We start from the raw sequence: 19,578 nt of genomic DNA on the forward strand, positions 1-19,578 counted from the left end.
TAGAATCAGGCTGGGACTAGAATCTTTGTGCCTTAGGTGTGTCCAGAACTTAGCAAGCCATTAGGCTCCCTAGCCCATGCAAATATATCAACCTGGGAATCCTGAACCCACACCAAATAGCCGACCATCTCCTTTATATGAAGGACAGTGTTCCCATGTTGCTAGGCATCAATGGATCTCCTAATTTGAATCAACTGAAAGTCCAAGCCAGGATGCTGTCAGCCAGCCTGACATTAAATATTTCAGATTGTGGTCCACACTCCTAATACTGATGTCTGCACAGTTAAATTGGGAATCAGATTTCTTTCCACTCACTCACATACAACCCCTACTACTGGCTTCCTTTACCTCTCCCCGCTCCCAGCAGTTAAAGCTGAGACCACTCAAAGACACTCAGTTCACCCAGATAGAATAATTTCCTCCAGAAAGCTGCAGATCATTCATTCCTGACTCCTCCAGCACTTGCCCTTCCTTCTCTTCGTCCCAGGCTCTGGAACCATCAAGCTGCCCAGATGGAAGGTTTCTCCTAGACGCGTCCTATAGAGTGCAGCCTCGCATGGGGAAGCTGACACAATGTCTTCAAACATTTTTAATTGCCCTGTCAAACTGACAATTATAGGACTAATTATTGAGGAGACAATACCAGATACACTGACTGAATCAAGTGTCAACTGAGTTTTTATGTAATTATGCAATTTAATGAATTGAAGGCTGCAGTAATGGACGATTGCTGGTTAATTAGGAACTCCCTTTATGCTAATAATGCCATTTATTTTCGACTCACGGTATTTATTTTCAGAGTCTAAAGCATTGGACACATCTTCCTCTGACACTGGCATGTTGAGTGTTTTTTCAGAGAGTTTGGCTGCCAATTGTGCTATTTATAGGCAGCAGACTTCTTCCATTCACTGCCTAAAGAGCTCCAACCGGCTCCTATTATATTATAAGCATCTCATTTTAGACCTAGATTTTAATAATCCTGCTGCTAGGAGCGGTTCTGTGTCTTCCTTCTCCTGAGATTTAAGAGAGAGAAACATAAGAGACTATGGCAGATGGGTCCTCAAGATGCACCCCATCAAGGTCAACTTATGAAAAGGGGCAAGAGTTATCCTTTTGTGCTTTATTCTGATTCCCTGACATGCCTTATCTCTATGGATTGTTTTCCTAGCAATGTAGAGCAGTGGTTTTCAACCAGGGGAAATTTTGGGGTCCCCAGGAGAGAGGTGGCAATGCTTAGAGATGTATCTACTTGTCCCAGCTGGGAGCTTGCTACTGGCATCTAGTGGGTAGAGGCCAGGGTTGCTCCTGAACATTCCACAGTGCCCAGGACAGCCCCACAACAAAAAATTATCTTGCCCCAAATGTCAATAGGGCTAAGATGGAGAAACGCTAGCATAGAGTATCAATAATCAAGAAGCAAGTGGATTTTCACCATGCCAGCCTCACAGAGGAAAACAAATATTTCGCAGCATCTAAAACATGATAGAACTGTCAAGAGTATGTGAAGTCAGTTCCATAAATTGTGAAACATGAGCCACCGTTACATTTGTTCTGCAACAGTATAAAAACTTAGAGGTTTTTTTTCCTCTTTATGAAAATAGAAAAGCAATGAGCACTCTCCCTTGGAAGAAGCCAGAGAGAGCCTTACCCTTTGGTCTCCAAACACCCACCAACACAGACTTGTCTGCGACAGTGTTGTTCATAGTCTGGAGCAAAAAGAGAAAACAAGAGAAGAATGTGGTCAGATTTTTGTAATGCTAAATTCAGCCAATTTTTCATATTAAGTCTGTATTTTTTCCTGCTTTTCCAGAAGACATCTTGTGTTTTTGCCTGGACAATATCCTTTTTCTTTTTCACTTTTCTTTTCATTTTTTAAATTTTTTAAAGATTTTATTCATTTTCTTGAGAGAGAGGGTGAGAGAGAGCGACAGCATGAACATAGAAGGAGAGGGAGAAGCAGACTCCCTGCTGGTCAGAGAACCCTTTACAGGGCTGGATCCCAGCACCTTGGGATCATGACATGAGTCAAAGGCAGATGCTTAACAAACTGAGCCAGGCAGGTGCCCCTCACTTTTCTTTTCTTTTTCTTTTTTTTTCTCACTTTTCTTTTTAATGAATGAATTGTCCCCCATTCATTTTCAGTTTATTGGTTCGGATGGTGTTATGCTCACTCCTACAATCCACAGCAGGTATAAGATCCATGTTATTAGCCAGTCATGAGAGACCCAGGAATCTACCTGGGACTACTGATGAGGTAAGTGGATCCTAATCTCATCTGCTGGGATGGAGCTGGCAATGATGAACACCTGCAGCTGAATGAAGTCATCTTTCTACCCCAAGATGACACTTGCCCAAAATGTGTAGTCAGCACAAGGAAGGTAAAGAAAAAGGAAGAGGGGAGGAAGAGGAAAGAGAAAGAAAAAATTTATTATATTGTATTATATCATATCACATTATATTATTTGACACATTGTTCCATCCGTTCCTATAGTCTGAAATTGCCCAACTCTTCAATATTGTGGATCAATGAATTATCTTCTGGTATGAGTGTCACTTCCTCATTCTCCTTTGGCTCATCCTCCTTTGCTGAACCCATAAATACGTTACTCCTCGGGGTTCTACCAAAAGACCTCCTCTGCCCCCACTCTTCCTGTTCTTTGGCAAGGTTCTGTCCTCACCTCTTTTGCCAGCTACCATCCATGTGTTGAGGACTCTCCATCTCATATCCTTAGGCTTAATCTCTGTCCAAATATCACCACTGCCTAAGACATCTTCCATGGAAGTCCCACCAACACACAAAGCCCACCTGACAGTTGCACCCCTTCCCTTCCATCCCCCTTTTCTTCCCCTGTAGGCTTTGTCACATGGATAGCACTGTCATCACTAAGGACCCAGTTCAGAACATGGGTGCCCTCCTCCCTGAAATATTCCCTTTTTTTGCACCTGTTTTGACTCTGCCACCACTTTGCCCTTTACTCCTTCACCTCTATCTCCCCCTTACTCCTTTATGTATTATATTCTTCATCTAATCCAAACATGCACTCTCTCCCCACCTTAATCACATTGCCAGCTCTGCTCACTATGTCTTCTTATCCCCTCTTCCTGGATGCCTATGTAGGCTCCCCAGCATGGCTTAGATGTTTCTCCATTACTCCCAGCATATATCTTTTTTCATTGAAATTATTTACTTGGATAATAACTACAGTTACCGAGCTTCCTATATATCAAGCAGTTTACCCACATTATCATTCATACTTGTGACATTTCCTCAAAGGGAGACATTATGATGATGTCCATCTGACAGATGAGGAAAATAAGATGAGAGAGCTTGAATCAGTTGCTCAAAGTTGGGATCCAGGAAAGAAGCAGGACTGGGATCTGATCCAGGCAGAGCTGGCCACAAATCCAGGCAGGTATTGACCACAACACCACCTGCTGTTCAGCCTTCTGACTTGAAAAATTGGGTCTTCGTAGAGTCTGTAACTGCCACTTGGGTTCTCACTAGCCAGGAATGCCACACATTGAGTGCCAGTGATTGCCAGGACTGGATTAATTAATTAATCAAAGAATGAAAGACTGTTTTGTTCTGTTTTTCTCCTGCAAAAGGCAGGGTTGAGTCACAGTCAACTTTCAAATTCCATGACATGGTAGTTCTAACAAACCCTATCCAGTTAATAACCTGCAAAAATAAGTGACTCATCTGTTTCTGTCCTTGTATCAGTCATTTTCCATCTAAAAACAACTTGATCATGTGCAGTTTGCACTGTCCAAGGAGAGATACAAAGTGAATCAAGCCCTTAGAAATCACTTTTTCTGCCTTCATTCCTTCCTACCTTAAAAATCTCGATCAATGAAACAGATGGTACTCAAAGTTCTAAATCACCTGGTCCTCTTCCTGCCAATACCCCATCCTGCTTTAAAAAAAAAATACATGGAGAACAAAACCCCAATATCTATGACAAAAACTGGAGAAAAGTGATGTTTGCTTTTGCTAGATTGGCACTATGTTCTTTTCTAACACTGGATTCAATGCAGATCTAATTAGCTGGGCTCAGACCAGGAAAGAGAATTTGAATTGCATGGTTTGCCCCTTTTCAGATTGCGTGGCAACAAACCCATCTGGGACGGGGGTGACAATTATGATATATTTCATGTTAATGACCTGAATGGATCCAAGCACAGAGCATGCTGGGACTTCAGCAGTAGGGTCTGTTGGGAGGTGGAGAAGCCCAAGGTGGATGAGATGGGGATTTCCAGAGATAGGTCAAACCCTAGTGCTTCTCCCAAGGACATAGACCCATGGTATACACATACACGGGCCAAGGTTCCCTACTGTCTGGGACTCTAGTCCAGCCAGTATCAAATTTTGGAAATTAGTAAATAAAGGCAGCAGGAGGCCAGGTGACAGGCGGCACTCAAATTCTAGTTTGTGTGGGGAAATCACAACTGCTATTCATTTGTAGCCCAACTTCAGCAAATGGTGAAGAGAATAGGAACCAGTCCTACACTGTAGATGAAGGGGCTGGCAAAATCCAGAGAGAATAGGAGAATCAAAGTCGGAAGGATGAAAGAACAGGGTAGTAATCCAGTCCCAGCAGAGAAGCACACATACTAAGCAAGGAAATAAGGCCAAGGTGACAGAGCAGGGGCTGAGGAAGGGAGGGCAAGGGTAGCGAGTGCCAGTGCCCATGGAGGCCAGGGAAGGATTCTATGTGAGTCAGGTAGCCCCATGGAAACTGGTGACATGGGAAGTGTGTGTCTCAATGAAGGGACCAACTGCTCTTCAGCTCTAGCCCACTGCTACCAAGTGGGAATAGGACTCTAACGTTTGCAAGTCTTCCATTTTTTCAAGAGAACCCAGAAATCCGGTGTTTTGTATGAAACCCCCACACATTTGAAATGTTGGCAACTGGTTTCACGTATTTTAAGACACTTTGTAGACCAAACAAAATTGTCTGCAGGCTAAACATGAAGCCAGAGGCTCCCTGTTAGAGTCATTGGCTGTAATGGCTTATAAGAGCTCTTGATGCTGCTCCTGGCACAGGGGGCATTGGCTCTGCAGTGACAGCCCCAGTATCAGAGGTGACACCTGCTAATAACTAAGGATTCTAATGGCTCAGCTCTTCTTGGTGTACCAGGGCCATGAGTATCGTCAGATGAGTCTTCACTGACTTCAGAAATGAAAGACAGGATGGTAAGGCTCTCACGGAGTCCTAACCCACAGAATAACCAAACGGATATTGGGGAAACTGGTACAGTGTGTGCAATGCCAGTGCAAGAAGACTTGTTCGTGACTGCCACTCAAAAATTAGTAAATAGCTGTGGCAGGTTCTGAAGGCCTCCACCCACATCCCCTTACCACTCATCTCACTCGCCACTTTTGAGCAGGCACACGGGGCCCCACTCAACACTCCCGTGTAAGCACATGGGTCACTGCTCACCACCGCTGTACAGGCATGTGGCACCTGCTTCCTAGAATCTCCTCCCAAATAAACTTCTGTGTGCCCACATTCTTGTTGCTCCTGAACCACCTCAGGCAGAAGTTCTCAAGTGTAAGGACTCTATCTTAGAGATGTGGGTTGATTAGATGGCCAATGTCAATGATTCTATGCATTACAGAGGAAGTTCTTGAGACAAGGGACTGGATACCATGCATTTTTCTCATTTTTCTGGGGATCATAAGAGTAAATCCTAGGTTTAATTCTCTCAACTCTGAAGAATCTTCTTGATGTAATGATCTGGTTAAATCTTTCTTTCTGAGGAATATCTGAGCCAGTGGCATATAGCACACTATTTTTGGGTATTTGTACCTCTGGTTTCTGAGTAAGTGAGACTGTAAGCACATCAGGGAAGATCTTGCTTGAAAGAAACTGAACTGATCTCCTCTGTAAAGAGCCAGAAATGCTGGTTAGGCAAGTAAGTCCTCTTCAAGGTGTTGAACTTTATATAATCTGCGATAGGATAAGGTTCGTCAGCTAGGACTGGTCACTGTCACCCATCACTTCCCTGGACTCAGCTGACCTGCAGAGAGGCAAGAAAGGCCCTCCAGGAAGCCAGATCCTGTCACAACTCCATCTGTTCCCTCAAAGACTGCTTAGTCATGTGTTCCGCAGAATTCGAACAAACTTAGTTTTCTGATCTCCTTCAGAGCTCATATAAGAGATTTTGGAGGTGGCAGCAGGCGACACTGAGAGTGGGTGGCCAGATCAGGGAAGAAGAGCAGAACACCCATGTGGGACAAATAAAAGACCCCAAATAATAGCATCTGGGCTACTCAATGTGGATGCAAAATCCCCATGTACTTTCCCGGCACAAGGGTAGTAAACTATAGCCTGTGAGATTGCTGTACACACTCTCACACACACTCCATACATTCGCATCACACACTACACATTATCAGAAACACTCCACATCTCTCTCTTTCTCTCTCTCTCTCTCTCTCTCTCTCACACACACACACACACACACACACACACACACACACACACAGAGTTACCCCAGTCACCTGGACCGGCTCCTACCAAACATTAAGCGGAAGACAGAGTGAGAAAAGTGCCTTCCAGCCTCAGACATAAGCTGTGACAACAGTAACAAGGGCACAGGCAAGCAGGTTGCAGGAAAATGGGTGGGAAACCAGGGACATGCTTCTACCACCCTCATGCTGGGTGCCAGTAATCAGAATCCAGATCTGAAGATCCTGTCAGGCCCAGGACATGCCAAGCAGCCATAGTAGGAGTGTCCTGCCTCTGTTTACACCACCCATGTCCCATCCCCATTCTGCAGATAGGACAGAAAGTGACACTATCTACTGTCCCCCATTCATCATGCACTCTGGCATCTCAACTCCCCCACCATACAGTCCTGCCATCTTCTCAATGCCCAATTCCTACAGGGGACATGTTTCCATGTGCACCACTTCACCAGATAGTTGAAAAGCTCCGAAATAAAATCCTTCACAAGGATTGAAAACAGGTGGTACAGACAGCACCTGACAGAAGGAAGTCTTAAGGCAGGGCCCAGGAAATGTATTGATCATAATCTTTCTGGAAGCAGAATAAGAAGAACTTTCTGTTTCCAATTATACAAAGTGAAGCAAGTGAAATGCTGGTGAGCATTGTCCATCTGCTTCTCTGTTCACCCCCCCCACACACACACACCTCTGAGGATGCACTAAACCTTCAAGAATAGGCCACATGTTCTCATCTGTCTTATCTGCTGCTACCTGAGTAAGAAAGTTGATTTCCAAGAGCAGGATCTAAGCCATGGGTGACTTCCACTTCTTTCCTCTGCTTCCCTCTTTCTAGAACATCTGTCCCTCCTGGACGGAGGATTATGCTGAGTGTATCTCTCCAAACTACCTCCTCATTCTTCTCCTTCTCCCCCTTCGGCACATCATGGTTCAAAGCCAGAGTCAGGGCCATATTGAATGTAGAAAGGAAATACAGAAGCCTGTGGCATCTGCCTGGCCCAGAAGCAGCAGTAGCTAAGCTGATTCTCATGACCCTGTGGGAATTATGCAAAGGGACAGGAGAGGACCGGAAGTACTGTAGGTATTGAGAGTGGACGGTCCTGGGAAACATAATAAGAAGGGAACATGAGGCAGGCATATGAGAGTGGACCATCTGAGGTAATGAGTTGCTTGTCACTTAAATAGTGTCAGCAGAGTTGGGGACAACTACTTGCCAAGGCGTGGTGATGATATCTGCTTTGGGTGCATCATTGTTCCCAGTCAGAGGTTCTCAAGTAGGGCCATGCACCAAAATCTTCTAAAAAGATGTGATAGGCTACACATCAGAATCTCTGGGAGTGGGACCTGAGAGTTTGTGGTATTTTATGGTTCTCAAGAAATTCCATTGTAGCTGGTCCCTTGGGTGATTCCTGAAGTTTTCTTTCTACCTGGATATTCTATGTGTTGAGTCACTGCATGCTATTGTATTCAGTTGAGCCATGTGACATTGCTTTTTGTAGGCCACATTATGTGATTCAATAAGTTTCTAGCCTTGGACATGGAGATTTCCTCCTTTGCAAAATGAAGGATGTTGGACTGGATCACTGAATATCAAACACTATTTTAGGAACGGAACTCTTTCTTCCAGCAAAATCAGAGGTCTACTATTTCCAGCACAATTTAAGAGATGATAACTTGAAAACCTTCATGGAATAAAGCACCTAGAAATGAGGGACAAATATGATAAACATCTTTTAAATGCATGCCATGCTCACAAAAGAGTATAAAGAGTCCCCAGGGCAGGACAGTACAAGTTAGGAGGGGAAATGAGAGCTGAGCTGATACCGAATTTGTCCCTGGGATGTATGGGCTGTGTGATAATCATGGAAGATGGGTTGATGCATGTTGAGATGAGGCTTTAGGCATAGGAAGGAAGGGGACTGGACCACAGATTTATGCTTAAAATATGAGAAGTCAAGGGGATACATCCCAGAGAAGACATGAATCAGAATTAAACTACCCACCAGAATAGGGAGATGACAAGGACACTTCCAGGTTCAGAATTTATCCTGGACTCCCATGCTGATCAGTGAACATTAAAACAAGCTGCTATCCCTGGACAATCTGAAAGAAATAAAAACAATACTGCTCCAGGAAGATACACCACCACATTAGACCATATAGGATTCCCACAGATAAAGCTCTGCTGATTATAAATTCCCAATCCAACAATCATGGTATGAAAAGGAAACAATGCACCATAAGCAAAAGTCAGCGGACACTAGAACCACCAAGATTATACACCCAATAATGTAAATTGGTTCAGGCATCATGGAAAACAGCATGGAGGTTCCTCAAAACATTAAAAATAGAGTTACACCAAGACTTAGCAATTCCACTTCTGGGTATATATACAAAGGAAATAAAATCACTATCTTAAAAAGACATCTACATCCCCATATTCATTGCAGCATTATTTATAATAGCCAAAACATGGAAATAACCCAAATGTCCAACGATGAATGAATAAAGAAAATGTGATACACACACACACACAGAGGAATATTATCTATCCACAAAAAGAGGAAATCCAGTCATTTCTGATAACATGGATGGACCTTTAGGGCATTATGCTAAGAGAAATAAGACAAAGAAGGGAGCCTAGATGGCTCTGTCATTAAGCATCTGCCTTCAGTTCTGGTTCAGGTCATGACCCCAGGGTCCTGGGATTGAGCCCCACATCTGGCTCCCTGCTCAGTGGGGAGTCTGCTTCTCTGCCTGCATCCCCCTACTCCTGCATGTGCTCACGCTCTCTCTCAAATAAATAAATAAAATCCTAAAGAAATAAGACAGAGAAAGACAAATACTGTATGATCTCATATGTGTAATCTAGGAAATCCAAAGTTATAGATACAGAGAACATATTGGTGACTGACAGAGGTAGGGAGTGGGAGAAATGGATGAAGGTGGTCTAGAGGTACGAACTTCTAGTTAAAAGAGAAATGGATTATGGGAAAGCAACATAAAGCATGGTGACTATAGTTTATAATACCATATCATATATTTGAAAATTGCTAAGAGTAAGAAAACAGGTACTGATTATTGCTAGTCATCATGAGACCTGCTTCAATTCCTTCCTCTGCAATATAGTCTCTATTACTTGGGGAAAGTCTCTCAAACTTTCTTGGTTTCCTCATCTGTAGAATGGGTATATATAACCCTGGGTTGTTCTGCAGATCACAGAAGGTAGCGTGTTGATGTCCTGCAGAACCTGCCAGCTCCAAAAACAACAAAGGTGAATCACAACCAGAAGGACTCTACTTTTTATGGGTGTATAAGACTTAGTTTAAGAGAGAACCATTTGCTAAGAATATATGAACATAAGTAAAATTATATTTGTACAAGTGGGAAACCATATATTTCAGCTGAATCTGAAAGACTAATTTTTTTAAGGTTGAAAAAATAATGTTAATGGTGTGAGTCATCTGTTTCCTAGCTCATCCACCCATTGTGACTCATTCTCTACACTTCTTTGCCCTGCCCCATGTATCAAGATTCCCTCTTCTAGGGACTGCCTCCCTCCTCCCCCAATCCTTTGCTCTCTGCCTTCTACTTGGGTTTGGTCAACAGAGGCTCTGCAGGGCAGGAAGAGAGCGCAGTAGGTGTTAATATATTCTTTCTCCTCTTTCTCCCTGACCCAACTCACTACAACTACACTATATGGTTCCTCCTTGACTCTAGATCTTTCCAGGCTCCAGTTTATGCCTTCCTCCATTTGTGGCTTTGACACTGGGAGGTTAAGGACTTTTCACTATGGCAAGGTGCTTGGTTACCTCAACTTCCCAGCCTTGCCTGCACATTCTTTTAAACTCCTTCCTTCTGGGATGCCTGGGTGGCTGAGTGGTTGAGCATCTGCCTTCAGGTCGTGATCCGGGGATCTTGGGATTGAGTCCCACATCGGGTACCCCGCAGGGAGCCTGCTTCTCCCTCTGCCCATGTCTCTGCCTCTCTCTCTCTCTCTCTGTCTCGTGAATAAATAAATAAAATCCTTAAAAAAATAAATAAGTGAACTCCTTCCTTCCCATCTCTGCATTCCCCCTGAATGAGCTATATGGGTCCTGCTCACCCCTGAGAGACCTGACCCTTCAGAATGAGGCTAGGTCCTTCTCCTCCAGAGAAAGGAAATCCAATTATTAGAAGAAATGCATTTATTCAGATTATTATACCTGCCTGATAAAGCTGCTTAACTTCACTGAGTCTCAGTTTTTGCCTCTGCAAAATGGTCATAAATAAATATCTCATCTTTTTTGTTCACAAAGGGAACAATCTGAACATCCTCGAAAACAATCCCAATTAAAAAGAAATGTTTCCTGCTGGGAAGGAATTACAGCCACCAAAACATGATCATCAGCCCAGTCTCGTGTCTTTATGGCTTACTACCCTGCCAAGTTCAGAGGCCAGGGAGAGGAAGAATTTGTAGCTTTTTAAAAAGAGAATATTTGAAAGACTGAAGCTTCCTAATTCTTCATTGTGGAGAGAAAATTGGGCCCTACATTATTTATTGTATTTTAAATTTACTGACAGAGGCAGTTTTGAAAACTTTGCTGTCCTTTTTGAAAATAATTAACCTACTTAAATGTTTTAAATCTTTTAAAATATTTCCTATTAAATGGTAAAATGAGGGAGGAAATAATTTTGATTGGAACAGGCTGTTCAGAGGTGAGAGGAGGGGAATCCACACCTCCCTTTTGTCCAGGATGGGGGCCAAGGGGGATAAAGGCTCATCCTGACCTTGATCTTTTTCCTGGGTCAATTTTAATCACAACTGGTGAATAGTGAGGGAGAGAGCTCCATTTTTTATGAGTTCAGTGGAAAGAAGTAGGACTCCTTAAGACCTGGATTCCAGGCGAAGCAATCCCATTGGTTGCAAATACAAAACCCAATAGAAACCAGCATGAGCAAAAAGATAACTGGTTCATTTATCCAGAATGCCCATGGGCAAAGTTGGCTTTAAGAAACCAGTCAATTGAAGAAGAAGAAGAAGAAGAAGAAGAAGAAGAAGAAGAAGGAGAAGGAGAAGGAGAAGGAGAAGGAGAAGGAGAAGGAGAAGGAGAAGGAGAAGGAGAAGGAGAAGGAGAAGGAGAAGGAGAAGGAGAAGGAGAAGAAGAAGAAGAAGAAGAAGAAGAAGAAGAAGAAGAAGAAGAAGAAGAAGAAGAAGAAGAAGAGGAAGAAGAAAAGAAGAAGAAGAAGAAAAAGAAGCAGCAGCAGCAGCAGCAGCCAGTAATCAGGGTACTTTGCTCCCCTGGCCACAGTGACTGTTTCGGAGATGTGCATATGACCTAAGAGAATGAGCCGTAATCACCTTTCCCTCCAAATGTGGCTATGGCCAGGGGCTCGCTCCTATAGGTCTTCTGGCAAGGAAAAGGGGTGCATAGTTCCCCGCCTCTCATCTCTCCACTCCTCTTCCTCTAGGGTCACACAAAGTTTTCTTCCCTAGTTACAAGGCATCAACTTTGTAGATCTTTTCCATTCTGTTGACTTTGTATAGATCCCGGTATGTGTGGACTTCTGGGAAATGGAGTGTGTCCTGAGCATTATGAGAACCCTCTGAACATCACAAAGGTATGAGTTTCACTCCACCACCATGCTCAGGTGCAAGAAATATCATCTTGTTTCCCTTTGTCCCAAGAATCAGATTAAACCTGACTCTGACCATTTGTCCAGAAGGAAGCTTCATCTCAGTTATCAGGAGGTCTTCTTGCCCAGCTCCCCAAAGGATCAAACAAAAGTCCCAGGAGGCTTACACAGTCAGGTTTCTGGGTCACACTTGTCACCTGATATCAGGACCAACTACTTAATTTGTGCAAAATGAAAATGGGGGGGTCCCTCATTCAAAGGTTATTAAGAATTTGAAGATGGTGACGAAAAGAAGTATTAGAATAAATGCTGGGTTAATAAATTGCCTCATTCGTAAAAAAAAAAAAAGGATTTTTAAGGTGGTGACTGAAATGTATTAAATGAGTTCAGGGTCTTTTAGTGAGGGGCTCTGTGTGAATGTAAAGCTCGCAGGCCCTCCAGGCTGGTCTTGCCTAAATACATATCACTTTTGCAATTCCTTATGGTCCTTTGAGGATGCCTGTCCATGTCTTGGCATCTGAGCCCAGTAACTTTGATGAACCATGTGGCCATTCTGCTCCTAAGTCAGCCACTTCCTAAGGTAACTTCAAGGAGTAAGTGCTCAGGGTTCTGATGCAACAGAACCCCCAAACCTGTTCTCACCCCAAATCTTTGGCAAATGCTCTCCCAACTGAAGTTCCTTCGTCTCCTTACATCAAGAATCCCTGCAGCTCCTAACTCTTCCTTTGGGCCAAAGAGCCCCAGGTCGCTAAGACTCAATTAAGACTCTGCTTGCACATCAATTTTGAGGAGAAGGGAGGAAGATAGTTCTCATTTTTTCTTTAACAGCAGCAAAAGCATAAAGCACATAGTACTAACTCAATACATTATCCTGCAGGGGAGTGACATGGTCAGATTTATGTCCTATAAAGATCTTTCTGGCCACAGTGTAGAAAATAGATTATGTGTGTAGGGGGAAGGGGGGTCAGGAGGGAATGTAGAAATACCAAATAAGAACCTATTTCAGAGTCCAAGAGAGAAATAACAATGGCCTGAAGTGTCAGTGCAGATGAAGGGAAGTGGACACATCCAAAAGATATTTGGAAGATCGTGGCAGATACTAATAGTTTCCTGCTCCAGTACCCGCTATCACTAGTAAAATCCCAAACATGTTCTGGTTGGCAAGGTGTGTGTTTAAAAATAATCACTTCCCAATCTTCCTTTCAGATAAGGGTCGCCACATAATTCAGTGTTGGCCAAAAAGAAAAAACAAAAAAATCAGAAGACAATGGGTGAAGTTTCTGGGCTTTTGAAAAGGAAAGAGATGTGACTGGCTTCTATTTTTGTATTTTCCCTTCATGCTTTACCCTTTGTCCTGCCTGGAATCTGAGTGCTATGTCAGGAGGTGTGGCAGCCATCTTGGTGCCAAGAGGTAATAAGCATAAAGCCAAATTCCATACACTAGGGATGGTAGAAAGACCAAGTGGAGAGAGCCTGAGATACAGATGGTGCCACAGAGCTGCTGAATAAGCCACAGGATGATTTACTCCAGATTTCTCACTACTTGAGAAAAGTAAACCTCTTTTTTGTTTGGTCAGTGTGATTAAGCTTTCTACTGCACGCTTTAAAATTCAATCTCTAATTAATCCAGATATAGACCTAATAAGACTCAGGATAAATTGTAGCAAGGGAATTCAGAAGTAGGCAGCAATGCCTCTGGAGGACCCCAGCCAAACCCACTGCACAAACTCCAGACCAACCATAAAGCAATGTTAAGCCAAATGTGAAGCTCAAAGAAGCTGTAACAGTTAACAGGGAGAAATATATTTAGGTCATAAACCTATTTCCTCCAAAATATTAAATCAACAGCAAGAGGAACCTCCACCTCTCTGGGCCAATGTGTTTATGAGCAGAGAGGGGATTCTGATCCAAAGCTCTGGCAAAGAAAGTGGATTACTCAGGAGCCTCCAGGCTGCATTTTCCTGGCGCAGAGCACAGGGTTTGAGTCATAAATTTATATCTGGGTTCTAATCCCAGCTCCATCACGCTAGTTGTGTGACCGTGAATCTGAAGTGACCCTTTGAAATGACTTCACTACTCTAGACTCTGTTTCCTTATGTATAGAATGGAGCTTGTAATAGTGACATTTCATGGCATTGTCCTGAGAATTAAAACAATTAATACATAAAAAGAAACTACCTGAATCTGGCACATATAAATTCTCATAAAAGGGACACCTGGGTGGCTCAGTGGTTGAGCGCCTTGCCTTTGGCTCAGGGCATGATCTTGGGGTCCTGGGATGGAGTCCCACATCGGGCTCCCCACAGGGAGCCTGTTCCTCTCTCTGCCTATGTCTCTGCCTCTCTCTGTGTGTCTCTCATGAATAAATACATAAAATCTTAAAAAATAAGTTCTCATAGAAATTAAGATTCCTTCCTCTATTCCTTCTTTCCACCAGTTTCTTCCCCTCCACCCTAGATTTCTCTCCCTCCTCACCTACCAGTAAAGACTGAACTACCAAGGTAGAGCTCAAGCCCTTCTAGGAATAAAATTGTCTTTATCCCATTTTACACACAAAGAAACAAGACTTAGGTAATAACAATGCAGACAAGGACCCAGATCTACTGCTTTCCAGCCTCATCCTCATCTGCATTAGCCTCGTGATGCTGCTTTTACTTGCAGGCTCCACACTGACAGTTCAGAAGGCTGGGCTCAGGGAATGGACACAGGGACAGAGCACAAGCAATGCAGAGAGGACCTGAAATCATTCGCTGGGCTCCATTCCTGTGGGATGCTGTAAACCTCTGGCTCAATGTCTATTTTTGAGGGCTGACTAATCCCGTGACACTTAGAGACTACTGGCTATCCACAATATCCATTTTTTCTTTCTTCCTATGCACCAAGCATACCACAATTCCCAGACTCCCTTGCAGTTGGTGTGGCCATATGAAAAGCTAGAGCCCATGCGATGAGAGCACACATGATGTGAACCACTTCAAGTCTGGCCCGTAAAGTCTCCCATGCTTGCTTCTCTATTCCCTTTTTTTCCCCTTCTGCTGTGTGCTGAAGCATATTTTAAGACCCTAAGGGAAGGAGGATCCATAAGATGGAAATAGTTCAAGTCTCTGAGTGGTTCTGTGAAGAAAAGCTGCCCTCCTGATCTGAACGCTCAAGCAGGACTGTTACATAAGTGAAAAATACACATCTGGTGTGCATGGATGTGTTGATCCATTACATGTTCGGGTCTATCTGTTACTGCACTACAGCCTAGTCTACCCGAACTAACACCTATCCCAAACACTGCAATAAGCTGCAGGTGTGAATCTGCTGAGGGTAATTCTAATTTAGAGACTTATTTTTTTTTTACTTTTATGATTCTGATTTTTTTATACTTTAAAAAGTGTGGTAATACATGTATATATTAAAACTATCAGAATTACAAGTCCATATGAAGTAAAAACTGAATTTTCTTTCTAACCTTAAATCCAGTTTCCCTTCCCAGAAACAACCAGTAACTAAGTTCTTGGAAACTCTTTTTAGAAATATTCTATATCTGGGGCACCTGGGTGGCTCAGGTCAGACCCCGGGGTCCTGGGATCGAGTCCCACATCGGGGTCCCTGCAGGGAGTCTGCTTCTCCCTCTGCCTGTGTCTCTACCTCTCTCTCTGTGTCTCTCATGAATAAATAAACAAAATCCTAAAAAAAAAGAAATATTCTATATCTATCTAGATCCAAATATACAACATATAATATAGATTTCCCCATCTTCTTAGTGTCTACCAAATACATTAAATTATATATATTTTTATTTTATTCACCATGATTGTGACCGTGGATTTTGGAGATCATCTTACTTCAGCATAAAAAGAATTTCTAAACGAATGCACCATAGTCCATTATGTGGGCATACAGTTTATTATTTTAACAACTTTCCTATTAAGATAAATTTATGTTGTGACGTTTAGCCAGTTTGCCAATACTTTGACATTACAAACAGTGCTAAAGTGAATATCCTGGCACATATACTTTTGCATAAAAGTCCTTTCAAGAAGTTTCTGGGTCAGACTTTCTGGGTATCATTCTGTTTTGGTATTGTGTAGTATTTTTATCAAGATATAATTGGTATATAGTGAACTTTACATATTTAGGGTGTACAGGTTGATAAGTTTGACATAGGCACACACCTGTGAAGCAAGACAAGATAATGAATAGACCTTAGACTTCCAAAAGTTTCCATCTGCCCCTTGGTGATCCCTCCAACATCCACACCCAAAGGATCACTGGTTTGTTTTCTGTCATTATCGACCAATACGCATTTTCAATAATTTCATGGAAATGGAATTATGCAGTAGGTACTCTTTTTTTGCATGCCTTTCCTCACTTAGTGCAATTGTTATATTTATCTATGTGGTTGCATATATCAGCAGCTAATTCCTTTTTATTGCCACATTCCATTATATGGATATACCACCATTGATTTATCCATTCCCATGACGGTGGACATTTGGCTTGTTTCCAGTTTATGGCTATAACAAATAAAGAATGCTCATGGAAAAGCCTTTATATGGGCATCTGGTTGTTAGGAAAAAATAGGAATGCAAAGACTGTGCAGTAAAATATGTATACCTTTTGAAGAAACTGCCAATCTGTTTACCAAAATGGTTATATCAGCAGTGTGTGAGCCTTCCAATTCCTCTGTATCTTTGCCAATAACTTATAAGTCTTTTTTAAATTTGGACATTTGATTTTTTTCCCCGATGACTAACAATGTGCATCTTTTCATGTGCTTATTTGTCATCTGTCTTCTTTGCTAACATGGGTGCTCATTACTATTAGATAATTTCTTTTCTTCTTTTGGAATTTGGGGAGAACTTACATTTTGGAAATGGTGAGTCTGGATCCTCAAACAGTGTTGTTCCTCATTTATTTAGATCTTTCACTTCTTTCTGTAACTTTTTGCACTTTTCAGTGTATAGGTCTTTTGAATTTTTAAAAAGATTTTATTTATTTATTCATGAGAGACACAAAGAGAGGGAACGAGGCAGAGACATAGACAGAGAGAGAAGCAGGCTCCTTGTGGGGAGCCCAATGTGGGACTTGATCGTAGGACCTGGAGACCACAACCTGAACCAAAGGCATATGCTCAACCACTGAGCCACCCAGGTGTGCCCCAGATCTTTTGAATCTCTTGTCAGATTTACCCCAAATCATTTCATATTTTTATGGTATTATATATAGTATTTTAAAAATTTCTGTTTCCAATTGGTTTTTTTTTAGTGTACACGGTTTTGTGCACTCACCTTGTACCTTGCCATGTATGAGTTCTCATGTCTTTCTTACAGATTCCATAGGATTTCCAACACATATTTTCACATGCAGGACGGTTTTACATCTTTCCATTTAATCTCAATGTCTTTCATTTCCTTGACTTGCCTATTGTACTGAATAGAACTCCCCAACACAATGTTGAATAGAAATGGTGGGAGTGGATATGCTTACATTTTTCCTGATCTTAAGGGAAAAGCATTCAGTCTGTCCACTAGTACGTATGATGTTGACCTTAAGTCTTGCACTGATGCTTTTTATCAGATTGAGAAAGTTTCCTCCTATTACTAAGATATTTTTTTTAAGGAATGGCTGTTGGACTTTATCAAAAGCTTTCACAACATCTATTTTGATGATTTTTTTGTATAGACTATTAATATGCTAAGTTGAATTGAGAGAATTTTTAATGTTAAACTAATTTTGCAATTCTGGAATAAACTCCATTAGGTCACCATGTATTAGTCTTTTATATATTTTTAAATTCTGTTTGCTCTCTTTTTGTTAAGAGTTTTGCATAAGAGCTCATGAGAGACATTGTTCTGTACTTTTTTAAATCATGTGATGGCTTTTTGTGTCTGGTTTTTGTATCAGGGTCATTCTGACCTTACAGAATGAGTTGGAATGTGTTTCCTCCTCCTCTGTTTTCTGTAAGATCCTGAGTGTTTGATAGAATTCACCAAATAAACCATCTGGACCTGAAGTTTTCTTTGTTTTAAGTGCAAGTTCAATTTCTTTGAGAGATATGATTATTCTGATTGGGGACTCCTGGGTAGCTCAGCGGTTAAGTGCCTGCCTTCAGCCCAGGGCATGATCCTGGAGTGCCGGGATCGAGTCTCATATCTGGCTCCCTGCATGGAGCCTGGCTCTCTAACTGCCTGTGTCTCTGGCTCTGTGTGTGTATGTGTTTCTCATGAATAAATAAATAAAATATTTTTAAAAAAATATTATTCTGATTGTAGTTTTCTCTTGAGAGCTTTGCTCATTTGTCTCTTGAAAGGAACTTTTCCGTTTTATCTGCATTGTCAAATGTATCAAAATAGCATTATTCATCTATCCTTTTACTGTCCTCTCAGGAACTATAAAGTCTACAGTGATTCCATAACTCCACCTTCTTCATTCTTGATATTGGTGATATATATCTTCTCTCACTCTGTCTAGGGCTTCAAAGTTTCTGTCAGATTTGGAATATTTGTGCTTATTATTTTTGCATACTCTTTTATCCCCTTTGGCCCTTTAGGCACCCACTCCAATTAAATGTGTATTTATTAGGTTACTGTTCTCTATTTTTTTCTAGCCCTCTTCTCTCTTTTATTTTGGAGAGTTTTTATTGCTATGTCTTCAAGTTCTTTTATCTTTTCTTCTACAAAGTCCAATCTGCTCTTAATTCCATTCACTGGGTATATACATCTATACCACAGTCACTGTGGATTTTATCTCTGGAAGTTCAATCTGAGTCTTTTTTTAGTTGCCAGATTTTGTAAATAAAAATACAAGATGCAAATTTATATTGAATTTCAGATTAATCATGAATGATTTTTAGCATGTGTATGTTATATGTGGTATTTGAAGGTATACTTACACCTAAAAAAAAATCATTCATTGTTTATCTGAAATTCAGACTTAACTAAGCATCTTGAATTTTATCTAATAACACCTCTTTCTATATCTTACATATCTCTACTTAATGCACATAATCTTTCTTCTAGCTCCTTGAATATATGGAAAATAGTTATAATAATGCTTTTAATGTCTTTTTCTGCTAATTATATCATGTGTTTCATCTATCAATTGGTTTTAATTTATTGATATTCCACCTCACTATGGTTCATGCTCTCCTACTTCTTTGCATTCTTGGTAATTTTGTTGTTGAATGCCAGACTATTATGGATTTTGTTGGGTGCTGGAAATATTTTCAATTAGCAATAATGGCACCTCAGAAAAACCTCATTGGCTACAATACTGCCACTGCGCAAAGCTGTGTGCTGAAAATATTTTTACTCCCATAAATATTCTTGTGCTTTGTTCAGGGATGCTATAAATTTACATTTGGGACAATTTGATCTTTTTTGGGGGGGAGCTTTACTTTTAAACTGTTAGGCAGGACTACTGAGTATTCTTTTTACCCAATAATTTGTAATTTTTATGAAGTTTGGCTGATGGGAACAGAAATTATACCCAGCCCTGTGGGA

At 41.6% G+C, this 19,578-nt stretch overlaps 1 pseudogene; it reads right to left on the reverse strand.

Annotated features, from left to right (window-relative positions):
- Positions 1-19,284: 19,284 nt before the first annotated feature.
- LOC140639265 (U4 spliceosomal RNA) lies at positions 19,285-19,366 on the reverse strand (annotated as a pseudogene).
- Positions 19,367-19,578: the final 212 nt, after the last annotated feature.

The sequence above is a fragment of the Canis lupus genome, chromosome 8 (genome assembly GCF_048164855.1).
Source record: "Canis lupus baileyi chromosome 8, mCanLup2.hap1, whole genome shotgun sequence".
Taxonomy (NCBI): domain Eukaryota; kingdom Metazoa; phylum Chordata; class Mammalia; order Carnivora; family Canidae; genus Canis; species Canis lupus.